The sequence below is a fragment of the Somniosus microcephalus genome, chromosome 14, assembly GCF_052327205.1.
Source record: "Somniosus microcephalus isolate GS21.2 chromosome 14, FLI_Smic_1.0, whole genome shotgun sequence".
Classification (NCBI taxonomy): domain Eukaryota; kingdom Metazoa; phylum Chordata; class Chondrichthyes; order Squaliformes; family Somniosidae; genus Somniosus; species Somniosus microcephalus.
In genome coordinates, this window is record NC_141000.1 from 82,818,358 (window position 1) to 82,828,330 (window position 9,973).

A 9,973-nucleotide genomic window follows, 5' to 3' on the forward strand; every position below is an offset into this window, starting at 1 on the left:
GACCCTCAGTCGCAGATGCGAGGGGGCAAGTCGTGCAAGTGTTAAATTTTTTATTTTATTGACATGTAAAATGTTGGCCCAATAATTCCCTTCCAAATGCGCTAGTACGGTCGGGGTACTTACGCATCTGGCCGGATGAAATGCCGGTTTTCAGCATGCACAGTGCATGTGGGGAAAACCGGCATTTCCTGTCCTCTGAATGAAGGGGTTCAGAGGCAGAACGCGTGCGACTGCACATGCAGCGCGTGCGCAGTATAATTCGCCGCTTTCATTAATGCTTTCAGTGAGGTCCAGTCATTACAACTTACACATGAAAAAAGCATGGGTACAGTTGCTACAGAGGCTGCGGAGGAAGATATTTCTTATCGTGGAGCTTCTGAAAGTATGTATGTCTGTATATATTCCTTTGCGTGTTATGTATATATTCCTTTACTTATGTGTATGAATGTATTATTTAATTATGACTTTCAGAGAAAGTAACTTATTGGAAAATCATAATTAAAAACATACATTCATAGTAAAGGAATATAAAACATACATACATATACGTGAAGGAATATATGTGGACATACATACATAACTCATTCTCACATTCCATTCACACAGCCACAATTGCTCCTTCTACCTACTGTTCTGAAAACCCTTTAAAAAAAAAAAAATTTTAACTTTAAAACTTACTTAAAATTTCTTAAAATAACTTCCCTCCCTTTCCCAAACAAAAATATTGCATTTCAAAAGCTCCACGATAAAATATATCTTCCTCCGCAGCCAATGAACCACTTTACACTTGCTTTTTTTCAGTGTAACTTCTAAGGACTTAACCTCACGGATTTCATGAATGAAATCCACGAAGTTCACTGCGCAAGCGCTGCCTGTGCAGTCGCACGCGCTCGAGGTCTGGAAATGCCGGCGTTCCCCGCATGCACTGTTCATGCTGAACGCCGGCATTTCCAACGGCCAGAAACGTGAGTAAGCCAACCGTACTCACGCTTCTGGCCTGGAATTTCTGGCCCCATATCTCACAGGTTCCTGACATATTTTCAGTTCATACCATATTTATAAGCAGAAAACCATCGTTAATAATCATTTAAAAAAGTCATGTGAAAAAGGTTCACCTTGAAGGTGGTTATTTTTACTAGTAGCTCCACATACATCATTTTCTTTCTGATGAAAAGTTCAGAGCCCTTGCCACAAGAGCTTTGACTGCACTGTAGAATTTGCTTTATTTCCGTGTGCCAGATGAGAAACCACCATCTTTGTTTACTCTGAGATTTCAATGAACCCAGTGAGCTTCAATCATTTATAGGACATTAGGGGAGAGTAATGAGTGACATGAATCAGTCATTCATGAAAGAAAGACTTATGAAACAATACTGAGCAGCCTACGGGTGGCGCTGTCCAGGGAGAGTATAAATACACGGGCACGGGCCCAGCTTGCGCAGGACATTCTTAACAGGAACTAGTGAAGGACACAACTAGACCTCCATGTTGTGAAACAGTTGATTAAAGCTTTGTTTAATGCTTAGACCAAGTGCCTAGTAGTTTTCTTATGTCAATGAGTATGCATGGAGAAGTACTGGATGGCTGCAAGTAATAATTGAGAGAGGCTGTGTATCACCTTTCCCATACATTGCCATAGGCAGCAAATTCTCAGTTGCAGTATAGAGTCTGCTGCCAGGACAAAGCAGAATCGTTAAGTAGAAGCAATAAAAACAACGGTGAATGGAAGGCAGCGGTTTCCTGGCCAGATCCTCTGCGGCTGCACTCAGTTATTACAGCACGATCCTGTGCTCCAATAGCTGATTGACCAACCTAGGCGATAAAAACTGTATGCAGCTGGATACACCATAGCCCTGCGTGGTTGCATCACTTGGATCCCTCGTCCCTAACACAGGCAGCAATGGTTGGGTTTTTGTAAGTTGCTGGTTTGTGATTGATAGCTTTTCCCACATGTCAACATTGAAATGAGTCAGTATAACTTAACAAACAGTGGCTATTTGAGCCAATCAGGTATGTGTTACATATACTTTACATATATGACACTTTGAAGTGAACAATTTTTCTAGGCACTACGAACACCTATCAGACACAAGACTTTAAATTATATAGCTTCTTAAATATATAGTTAATATAAATTGTTATAAACGTTTATGAAATTGCGATAAAGTATTTGCAATTGGCTTTCATAACAAATTTTTAAAAATCACCACAATTTCCCTAAATTTTTAAGCAGATAATTTTAATATTAATTTCATACAGTTCAATTTCAGACATCAAATTCTTTTTATTTGTTAATAGTTGAACAATAAATACATTTACACATTTTAATACATATAATTCAAATTGATGTTACTAATTCCAAAGGCGTAAAGTATTAATGACTTTCACTACAAAACATGTTAAACACATAAAATGTGGTTACCAGTGTATCACTGTAATTAATTTCTGTAAAGGGTAATCTCTCCCATATATTTCCTGACAGTTTAAGTTACAAACTCAGACCTCTCATCCACGTCGCCCCGCACGACCACCCTGCTGCCCCGCCCGACCACCCTGCTGCCCCGCCCGACCACCCTGCTGCCCCGCACGACCACCCTGCTGCCCCGCACGACCACCCTGCTGCCCCGCACGGGAAGACAAACAATAAATTCATGGCAATACACAAGTGCCCCTTCTTTACGGAGAAAATGTTGTTATTATTCCATGGCCATCTTTCTGCAGTGTTCAGTCTCATAACAGAAAATGATAAACTCATCTGGTAATCGAATATCGAGTACCTGCATCTGACATTGCTATAATGTGCTTGAGGACTCCTGGCTTACTAAGTGACAGAAACATAATCCCACTTAATGCATTCGCTTTCCACAAGCTGTACTTCGATTTATAAATTAGACATAAAGTAGGTGAAAAGCTAATGGCAATATGTGTAATCTATGTGTGGATGCAACTGGCTTTCACAGTATTGAAGCATTGCAAATGGAATACTGCAGAAAAGGGGATGATGCGCTGTGATACAGTCTTAAAATGAATGAGAATAGAACTGTTACTTTGGCTACACAGTGGAGGAATTGCTGAACCTCTTTTGAAAGAAGCTCTTCTCCCCCTCCACGCACCCCACCAAGTGTTGTGGAATTCTCACACGTACAAAATAAGCAATGTGTTTGACTGCAATAAATAACATGGTCTTCTGAGCACATCCATCACCAGCCGCCTCACAACAGTGTCTCCATGTCCCCAATCTACTATTTCAGCTGTGACTTTGAGGCGCAAGCACTGTGGGTAAGAGCAGCTGTTGGTTGCCTATTCTGTGTTAAGAAATTAATTCCTCCAGTGGGGCAGGTGAGTTTAAATCTCAATCAAAATTGTAACGTGAAATGGGAGGGGGTGGAAATACAGCTCAACACAATAGCACAGAGACCCACAGAGCAAGAGACAAATGAAGGCTCACAAGATCGCAAGATCGTTACAGATGAAGAAGGCCATTCAGTCCATCTTGATTCATCTATCCACTACTCTATCTGGAAGTTTATTCTACATGTTAATCACTCTTTGTGTGAAGAAAGAATTTCTGATATCTATCCTAAAAGTACCCTTCTCTAGTTTGAACCCGAGTCTCTTGTTCTACTCTTGCAGTTTAATTTAAAGTAATATTCTGGGTTAACTTATTCTAACCTCTACAATGTCACCTCCCAGATGCCTCCTTTCCTGGTTGAAAAGCCCAAATTTCCCCAGTCCCCTGACATGAGGATTAGACTTGTGGCTCTTCTCTGCACTGTTTCCAGTTTGTTGATGACCAGAAATGGATGCGGTAATCAAGGTGTGTTCTTACAAGGGAACTATAAAGTTTCATCATTACCTCCTCTGACTTATATTCTATGTTTTGGCTATGTAGTTCAATATTCTATTAGCATCATTAATTGCCGCTTCACATTGGTTGAAAATATTTAGTATGAGTCCACTAAGACTCCTACGATGCTTTCATCTTAGCTATTTCAACACCATTCATGGAGTGTGTGTGTTGTCTGTTTTTTCTTCCTATGTCTCCACTATGACTTCATACTTGTCCACATTACTGCCATTTGTTGATATTCATCCCAAGCTCACTGGCTCCAATCTTCCACAATAAGAATATCCCATCCAAGGTATTTGAAAGAAGAGGAGGACCAATGAAGGGATGTCGGGCCGGAGAAATGTTTTGCATGAGAAATGTTTTGTGCCAATGTGCCAGTACTCATTTCTACAGACAGAGGTGAACATGACTCTCATGCAGAGGCCCTGAGATATGTGAAAGCCTGAATAATCATGATGCTGGATGCTTCCACGAAGGCATCCCAAACACAGTATGTCATGCTTTTAGTAGCACTGCATGAAAGTAAGCAGCCAGGGTGATGAACAGTCAGTAGAAGTGAAATACATAATAGGAAAATTAAAGAAGCATAGTAACTGGAAGAAAATAGAACCTCATGAAGTAAAAAAAAGGAAATAATTGGCCCGAAATTGCAAAAAATCTACAAACCTACCTGATGGACCCAGAGGTTCGGACACTTGCCCTCCTGGGCCTCTATGCATAGGCCTGCGTAGAGGCCCAGGTATCCCGGAGCGCAGGCGATTCGCAAGCGCCCCTGGGATAATGTGGGCCGGTCCAACCAATGATAGAAGGGGATCCCCATTCATACTTATGGAGATTCCATATGTACAGAACCTTCATGAATGGAGATAGCCCCAAAAATGCACGTACACTTAAAATAAAAAATTTAAAATCACATATTTAAAATTAATCAAAATTGTATTTAATTAAATATTTTAAACAAAAATGTAATTTTTTGAAAAATAAATGTACTTATTTTAAATGGTCTAAAAATAAACCTACCTTATTTTACATGTGTTATAATGTTTAAATGAATGAAAAAATGTATTTTTATGTCCTTTAAAAGTCTTACGCTGGTAAAAGCAGGCCTTACACCTGCTTTTACCAGGTGTAAGAATTTCACGGGCATTCGCTGGGCAAGAGTTGGGCAAATAGCCCAACTCGCCACCTGCGGGGGCCCTTTTTTATCGGGGATGCGTGCAATCTATCAAGGTGATTCTTGACAGATCGCAAGTTCCAGGTTTTAGCGCGTGCGCTTCGCATACCTAAACCCAGAACTTGCGCGGCCCCTACGGGCACGTACACACCTCATACACACCCATAGTGACTGAAAATTACGGCCCAATAACGTGGTTGAATTGAAACTTCCACCTAGCCTTCAGCTGACTGGAAGCCTTGCAGAAAATTGGAAGTATATTTTGTAACTATTTCAGCAAGTAGAAAGAGTAAGCAGATGAAACCATTCATTTTCCTACAGGTTACTGGGAAAGAAGCACTAGGTATTTATAAGAATTTCAACTTTCAGGAGAGAGAAAATGTGGTACCGGATGTAATAATGATGAGATTTGAGAGCTATTGCAATCCTAAATGAAATCTTGCATTTGAAAGGCACACAATATTCAGTTGTGCAGAAAACAGACAAAACCATTGATCAAAATGTAACTGATTTAAGAACTAGCGCATAGACTAGGCTAGTAATCTCTTGAATATCGAAGATTCTCAGTGATCTAATTGAGGTGTTTAGGATGATCAAAGGATTTGATAGGGTCACTGGAGAGAAACTATTTCCTCTGGTAGGGGAGTCCAGAATAAGTGGGCATAGCTTTAAAATTAGAGCTAGGCCGTGCAAGGGTGATGTCAGAAAGCACTTCTTTACACAAAAGGTGGTGGAAATCTGGAACTCTCTCCCCCAAAAAGCTGTTGAGACTAGTTTGTTGAAAATTTCAAAACTTAGATTGATAGATTTTTGTTAGGTAAGGGTATTAAAAGGTACGGAACCAAGGTGGTTAGATGAAGTTAAGAAACAGATCAGCCATGATCTAAATGAATGGCAGAACATGCTCGAGGGGCTAACTGGCCTCCTCCTGTTCCTATGTTTCCTATGTTCCTATAACTTGTAGTAAGATTTGTGAATTTGGGGAACTCACTGCTAAAGGACAAAACAGTTTGTGGAATGCCAGACAAATCTGTTAGAGAAAGGCACTCAAGGAACACAGCCTAACATTACATAAAGCAATGGCGATTTACTTGTACTTCTTGCAATTTAGTATATTGTATTCGCTGCTCACAATGCGGTCTCCTCTACACTGGGGAGACCAAACGCAGATTGGGTGACCGCTTTGCGAAACACCTCCGTTCAGCACGTAAGGGTGACCCCGAGCTTCCGGTCGCCTGTCACCTTAATTCGCTGCTCCACTCCCACCCTAACCTCTCAGTCCTCGGCCTATTACACTGTTCCAATGAAGCTCAACGTAAGCTCGAGGAACAGCGCCTCATCTTTTGATTAGGCACTTTACAGCCTTCTGGACTCAACATCGAGTTCAACAATTTCAGACTATAACCCCTGCCCCAATCTTTTTTTTAAAAAAAATTCTCTCTCTCACATGCAGCTGTCGATCATTCTACCATTACCATTTACACTTCATCTAGAGTCATCTTTTGTTTCTTAACTTGTCCCATTACCATCTCCTTTTGCCTTGCACTATCATCCCTTTTGTCTCTTAATCTCTCCTGCCTTCCATCCTATCTTCCCTTTTGTTCTTTCCTCCCCTTCCCCCTTTCCCCTGCCCCTACACTTGCTTAAAAACCTGTTCCATCTCCAACTCTTTCCTGTTCTGACGAAGGGTCATCGACCTGAAACGTTAACTCTGTTTCTCTCTCCACAGATGCTGCCTGACCTGCTGAGTATTTCCAGCGTTTCTATTTTTATTACATAAAGCAATATTGATAGGTAGGACAGAATAAACAATGGCCCAGAAATTCGGGTCGGGGGCTTCCCGCGGGTGCAAGCCCCCGACCTGCACTTACCTTGCGCGCCGGCCGTTGAGCTGTGGACCCGCGTGGGATTCCGATCCTGGGCCTGCTCCAACTGCCGGCGCGCAGTGCTTGCTTATCCCAGGGGCGCAGTTAGTTCGATGCGTCCCCTGGGATCACGTGGGCCATGGAGAGCCAATGGTAGCAGGGAATGCTTCATTCATAAGTTTGACAGGAAGAGCTGTCAAACCCATAAATACTATAAGCCCCAAAACATCACTAAAACCTCAAATAATTGTTTTTTTAAATCACATTTTTAAAATAAACTATAAATTACATGAAATAACTATTTTAAACAATAATTTTAATTTTTGAAAAAATTAATTACATTTTCTAACGGGGCTAAAAATAAACTTACCTTTCTTTAAAGTATTTAAAAATAATAAAACTGTGGAAAAAAATGTTTAATTTTAATTAACCTTGTTAAAAGCAGGCCTTGCGCCTGCTTTTTAAAAGTGTAACTGCTGGAGACTTACCCTCCCGGAAAAACCTGCAAAAAAAACGTAAGTTCAATGCGCACGCGCTGCCTCTCCGGCGCACGCATTCGACTTCTGAACCCCTTCTTTCAGGGGAATGGAAGTGCCGGTTTCCCACGCATGCACAGTGCATGCACGAAATCGGCACTTTCGTTGGGCCTACGCGTGAGTACCCCATGCGTACTCACGCGTTGGGACCCGAATTTCTGGGCTATTAAGAGAGCAGACTGAAGAGTTTTACAGTGAGGGACCATTCAAAGTTGATTTAGGAACAGGATTAAGATACAATCAAATGAGAAATCTGAATTGCCATCTGTCAGTGTCAAAAACAGAAAACTGGGTAGACAGCGTGAAATGTATCATAAACCTAAACATTTCCTGACCTTTGATAAAGCAGGAATCAAATCTGGCAAAAATAACCAGCATGCAGGATATTTCAAACCACAGTACATGCAAAATTAAGTGCATGCTATAGAATAAAGTTAGCTTGGCAAATTTTATGTGGCTGTAGGATCTGCAACTCAATTAAATGGGAGTGATTAGTCGTGAATAAAAAGGTCATTGTGGTGGAGCCACCAAAGGACTCAGAGCAGTTAGTCATAATGCCTTTAACAGTAATGTAATTATTGCCTGTGCCTGTACCTTTAATTACTCTGTTTGACTGTACTATGTCTAGTTGCCTTCACAGCACAGTTCCAATGTGATAACATCATGCCGTCAGTCACATGATCCTCCAACGGCGGGAAGAACGTCATGACGTCAGCGATCGGACCAGCCCAGCAGTCCTCGTGGAGTAGTCATAGAGAGAAGACCTGTTATAGATGTCTCCAGCAGTTTGTTACTTGTTTCATTAAAGTTTGTTGCTTTAATTGCCTGAGTCGATCTCAGTGATTTAGTAGGAACCTCCATTCCCACATTGGTGACCTCGACTTCTACGATCGGATTTCGTGGAAGATTTTCGTTATGGAAACGAACGCCGTGCCAGTTCAGCCACAGCCGTCCACCAGTTCGACTATGCCCACCCCACCAGTTCAGCCACAGCCGCCTACCAGCTCGACCACCAGTCATCCACTTCCACTGCCAGCCTACCGCACTCGGTCGGACAGAATGGTCAGACCGCCACCTCGTCTTACGTTTTCTGTTAAAGACAATTCTGGGGGGGTGCATGTGGCGGAGCCACCAAAGGACTCAGAGCAGTTAGTCATAATGCCTTTAACAGTAATGTAATTATTGCCTGTGCCTGTACCTTTAATTACTCTGTTTGACTGTACTATGTCTAGTTGCCTTCACAGCACAGTTCCAACGTGATGACGTCATGCCGTCAGTCACGTGATCCTCCAACGGCGGGAAGAACGTGATGACGTCATGACGTCAGCGATCGGACCAGCCCAGCAGTCCTCATGGAGTAGTCATAGAGAGAAAACCTGTTATAGATGTTTCCAGCAGTTTGTTACTTGTTTCATTAAAGTTCGTTGCTTTAATTGCCTGAGTCGATCTCAGTGATTTAGTAGGAACCTCCATTCCCACATCATACCATTTAAATTGTATACAGGAGCACAATACAATGTTTGAGCAAGAATACAGGAGATTAAAGAATAAATCTAAATTGTGGGAGGCGATGATAAAAGTGATGAGATGGTTGGAAGCAGACATACCATTGTGTATTTGCTATGTATACCAAAAATCTCCTGGCCCTTATCTTTCACAATCTTTTCGTCCTCTCCTGACTATCTTCCCTTTCTTCCTTCTGCTTGGTCTCTATTTACTAACCACTGCCCTGTAAAGCATCCTAAGACATCTCCCAGTACATAATGCGAACTATAGAAATATAAGTTGTTGTAGATGTTGATCACAGCATTTCTTCATGACATCATAAAGCTGCTCAACTGTCTCCATTGGATTTTATGTAAAAGTGAAACTGGTTGATATGTCTAGTTTTAACTTATAATATGAAGAGAACATATAATTGAAACACTTGTGTTAATTCATGCATGATATTGTGTTGTTAACAGACTCACCTGGGAAGCTAAGGTGCTCTGCTCACAATCTTGAACAACAGACTAATCAGTGGGATATGGTTGTATAATTAAAATTACTTTGCGTCAGTATTTACAGTACAGGAAGAGAATAGTGTGCCAGAAATTCAAGGAAGCTAAATCAGGGACAGGGACTCAATAAAATTAATGTAAGTAAAATAACAGTAATGAAGAAAATAATGGCACTAGAGAGTGGCAAATCTCCAGGACCAGATGGTTTCTATCCCAGGGTTTTAAAGGAAGTAGGTGAGCACATTGCAGATGCCCTAACTATAATCTTCCAAAGTTCTCTCGATTCAAGAACCGTTCCTTTCGATTGGAAAATTGCGCATGTCACTCCGTTATTTAAGGATGGCGAGAGAGGGAAACCAGGGAATTATAGATCAGTTAGCCTAACATCTGTTGTCGGGAAATTGCTAGAGTCTATAATTAAGGATAGGGTGACTGAACACCTCGAAAATTTTCAGTTGATCAGAAAGAGCCAACATGGATTTGTGAAAGGTAGGTCATGCCTGACAAACCTGATTGAATTTTCTGAAGAGGTGACTAAAGTAGTGGAC

The 9,973-nt window shown here is 41.4% G+C and overlaps 1 long non-coding RNA gene across 1 annotated transcript in view; it reads left to right on the forward strand.

The window, feature by feature from the left end:
* The window catches only part of LOC147107622 (uncharacterized), a 118,003-nt gene extending 109,145 nt beyond the window's left edge, over window positions 1-8,858 (forward strand). Inside the window, exon 2 of the long non-coding RNA XR_015080923.1 lies at window positions 8,054-8,858. This is a non-coding gene — a long non-coding RNA (uncharacterized LOC147107622). The remainder of the gene's footprint in view (window positions 1-8,053) is intronic.
* The last annotated feature ends 1,115 nt before the right edge of the window (window positions 8,859-9,973 follow it).